We start from the raw sequence: 4,536 nt of genomic DNA, 5'->3' as shown, positions 1-4,536 counted from the left end.
AGAGCATCTTGGCCTTATAGTATCTGCTGAGCTTCATTTAATTTTAATGACATTTCTGTGTGAATCAAATTTCAACTGGTTAGCAAGAATAAATCCAAACAGCTTTTTAGATACTTCCTCGATGACTACTTAATCATGTGCAGTAATGATGATTTTATTATGAGCCCTCCTAAGCCTGCATTGTAAGAGGGTTACAGTTAACAGTAAAAGCAGTAGTAGATGCTTTAGGACTGGAAACTATTCATTTATTTGATGATGCATTAAGATAGTGCAGACCCATGATACTGAGCCAGGCCTGTAGGGAGTGGAAGTAAGCAGACAAGATACTCCAATGACAAACAGTATAGCACTGTAGCTATGAAGTCATCAGCATACTGAATCGTCCTAATGACTCTACAGTAATTAACTATGTCATTCACATACACTGCAAACAGAACTTGCCCCAACAATGATTCTTTAAAGCAAACCAATATCCTTTCCACCTAACATCTTGTATCCAATTCCGCAGACAGACTGAAAATGACTCATTCATACATAGTGTAGGACCAAACGGTCATTAAGCCTTGAGAGAGACAAACTGAGGCAAAAACTTAAGGTCAAGCAGTATCAACAAGTCTGCCTTTATCTTAAAGGTTGCAAATTAATTCTATGAAATCAAAGAAAACAAGTGTCAAACCCCTGATGAGACCTGACATCATATTAGGTATTTTAACATTATATTAGAATTAATTAGGTACTCTAATATTTCTATATGTACATATTCTCTAAAATTTAAGACAGTAGAAATAACCACATTACACTTTTTCCTTATAATTGTTAGCTAAAATGTATTTAGTTTGTTACCTTGCTCAACTGATCACTGCATTTTTATGTTTTATTTTCTACTTTTGAATGTGTGTTGTGGCTGAAAAGGATCTTATACAAGTCCACTCACCCATTTAAACAACAAAAAATATGACAAGTCAACAACTGTTAAACATGATAGAGGGGAAACATACTTAAGGATACAAGGACTGGTTTGCTTTCAACAATAAAGGATTTGCCTATCTTTAATGGATTAATTAATGAACATGGTTACAGGAAGGGAGAGTGAGCAGAGATCTTGAATTCTGGAGGGACTGTCTTAACACTGTGGAGTTGGTTTATGACATCTGAGATACTTGAATATCTGGGTAGGACAGCGCAGACAGTAAAGACACCATGGCTGTTAATGGTTTGGTATACTAGCTTTGAACCTCAAATGGACTGATGAGTGTTTTTCACACAGTTATGAAAGTGGTGAACTAAATGCACAACTATCGTGTTGGCACCAAGATGGGAGATGGGTGAAGGTGTTTGGAAACATTCAAGGTGGAGGGGCTACTGGAAGGACTTCCACAATGCAGAGACTACTTGACAGGCTTCCAGATTTTTCTTTTTTTTTTATTGCTGGCATGTTTTTTTTCTTTTTCTTTTATGATGTGGAAGTGTTTTTGCCAGAAATAATGTTCTTTATTTCATTCTAAGAAATCTTCAAGCTGAGTTCTCCCTCAAAACTATTTTGTGGTAGACTGCCCACAAGTGGTGTCATATTTCGTACACAAAGGCTCAAACTGATTTAACTCTGACTTTCTGACTACTCCAAAAGTACGCAACAGCTTTTGTGCAGTAAAAGCATAGGAAAATTTAGAATTCAGTAGTAGTCAGCCAACTAATATTATACAGCTGTGAATTATGCTTTTCCATGTTTACAGTTTTCTCTACATTTTATTTATACTTGTCAAGTTTCATTACTCTGGTTGTGAAAGCAGGCAGCCTGCATATGTGAAGTGTGGTTACAAGGAACATTACATTAGTAAATATTTAATTATACCTCTGCCAGTTTGTCATCTCAGTCGGAAGAAATTCTAAAAGTTAGTATTATATTGTTTTCAAGGTTTCTTAAACTATATGCAAAATATGAGTCCAAATATACTCTTTATGTACAAGAACTGGATCAAGGAGAACATTATGCTAATGCTGTACCTATTTACCTTATTTCCATGATCATCTAACAAGATGTTATAAAAATAATTGGTTTCTATTTCTCTGCTTACTACAATTTAGTGAAAAGTACAGTTGTGTACACTTACTATAAATGTAGATGTTCGAGTGTATTCACTGTTGCAGTCATTACATTTGGGTTATCTGCTTGCAGGTAGCCCTCAGTCGGCCTGATTAACAAAGTCTTGGGTCCTGCGTCAGTTGCTGTCACTTCTTCCATGACGTCAGGTCGTCAGGGGTATAAAACATGCAGCCGACGCCATTACATCAGCTTTTCTTGCCCCAGATGTCAGGTGCCCCCCTAATGGGAAGCAATTAAATATAAAAGTACAATGATATACCTCCAACAAAAAAGCAAATACACCAAAAAGCTTTTAAGCATAGTAAAGAAAAGTAGAGGTATAACCAAAAGAAGTTAGGGGCTGGAGGGAGGGGAACCAGGACTGCAACAGTGAATACACTCGAGCATCTACATTTATGGTAAGTGTACACAACTGTACTATGTTCTTCATGTTTCACTGTTGCAGTCATTACATTTGGATAGATTCCCAAAGCTATGGTTGGGAGGAGGATTTTAAATAGCATTAGGACCAGCTGTAAGGCCCTGCAAGACTGCAGTGGCAAAACTAGCTCTGGATTTAGAGAAAATTGGCAAATGATAATGCTTGGTGAAAGTATGTACAGAACTCCAGGTAGCAGCTTCTAGGATGTCCCTGGTAGGGATGCCTCTGAGAAAGGTTGTAGAGGTAGATGCAGCCCTGGTGGAGTGAGGTCTGATCCCCTGGGGGATAGGTTTTCCATGGTGCTTATAGAAGAAATGAATGCAATGGCCTATCCATTTAGAAATGGTTTGCTTTGAAATAGCCTTCCCCTCTGCCCCTGCAGCAAATGCCACCAGCAGTTGTTCAGATTTCCTTTGAGGTTTAGTCCTGTCCAAGTAGAATTTAAGTTGTCTGTGCACATCTAAGGAATGCAGTATTCGTTCCTCTTTGTTCTGTGGATTGGGACAGAAGGTTGGCAAATGAATGGACTGATTAAGAGCCACACTTGATACCACCTTGGGCATGAAGGATGGATTGGTTCTGAGGGACACTCTGTCCGCATAAAAGATGATGAAAGGCTCCACTGCCATAAGGGCCTGTAATTCAGATACCCTTCTAGCTGAAGTGATTGCTAAAAGGAAAGCCGTTTTCCAAGAAAGAAATTTTAAGTCTGCAGTGGCAGCTGGCTCGAAAGGAGGTAGAGTGAGTTTCTCCAAAACAAAGTTAAGGTCCCAGGCTGGGGTTGGAGCTCTCCTAGGTGGTCTCAAATTTCTGGCCCCTCTGAGGAACTGCTTGAGTAGTGGATAAGAGAAGAGGGGAGGTTCCGTGTTATAATGAGCTGAAATGGCTGAGGCGTGGATTTTAATAGAGGAAAAAGACAGGCCCTTGTGAAGCATCTTAGTTAAGTATTGTAAAATTGGAGGTAAATTAGGCGCTGCTGTGCTCATCCCTTGCAATTGGTTCCAGGCACAGAATCTTTTCCATTATTCAGCATAAGATTTTCTAGTACTAGGCCTCCTTGCCTCTAAAATTATATCCATCACAGGTTTACTGAGGGATGGTAAAGGAGAGATTAGATAATTAGCCAGGCTGCAAGGTTCAGTGTTAGAAGCTGAGGGTGCAGAATCTGGTTCTCTTGCTGGGACAACAGGGAAGAAGTCTGAGGCAGGTGCCATGCGGATAACAGTGAAACACTGCGCAGGAGGGGGTACCAGTGTTGGCTGTGGCAAGTCTGGAGCAATCAAAATCATCCTTGGTTTGTCCTATTTGATTTTTAGTAGTACTTTGGAGAGCAGAGGCAGAGGGGGAAGCCATAAACCGATAGGTTTTTCCAGCTGAAGGACAGAGCTTCCACTTTCCAGGTTTGTTTGTGGGGAGTCCTTGTGCAAAATTTGTCCAATTGGTAGTTCTGGGGAGAGGCAAATAGGTCTATATCTGGGCTCCCCCATTTACTTGTCGACATGTTGAAATTCCTGGTTTCAGTTTCCACTTGTGTGGGTCCATGAGGTTTCTGCTTAGTCCGTCTGCCAGTGTATTTAATTTTCCTGGCAGGAATTGAGCTTGTAGGTGCACTTGGTAGCTTAAGGCTGTGTTCCACAATGCCATGGTTAGTCTGCAGAGGGGGTAAGAACGTGCTCCCCCCTGCTTGTTTATGTACCACATAACAGTGGTGTTGTCCGTCTTTACCATTAGTTGTCCTAGAAGAATGTGGTCCTTGAAGGTTGTCAGAGCATTCTGTACAGCTAACATTTCTTTTTGATTGATATTCAGGTGCATTTGACTTGGGTTCCATTTGGCCTGAATGCACTTTCCTGCCAGGTGAGCCCCCCCAAGCATAGTCTGATGTGTCTGTTGTTAGGGTTTGGGTGGCAGGGGGTGGTATAAAAGGTAGTCCCTTGTTTTGGTGGCAGGCCTCCGCCCACCAAAGGAACTCTAGGCGTAGGCAAGGTATGATAGGAATCATTGTTTCTAG

This window comes from Protopterus annectens, chromosome 2.part2 (genome assembly GCF_019279795.1).
Source record: "Protopterus annectens isolate FY-2018-M chromosome 2.part2, PAN1.0, whole genome shotgun sequence".
Classification (NCBI taxonomy): domain Eukaryota; kingdom Metazoa; phylum Chordata; order Ceratodontiformes; family Protopteridae; genus Protopterus; species Protopterus annectens.
This window is presented reverse-complemented; position numbering follows the sequence as displayed.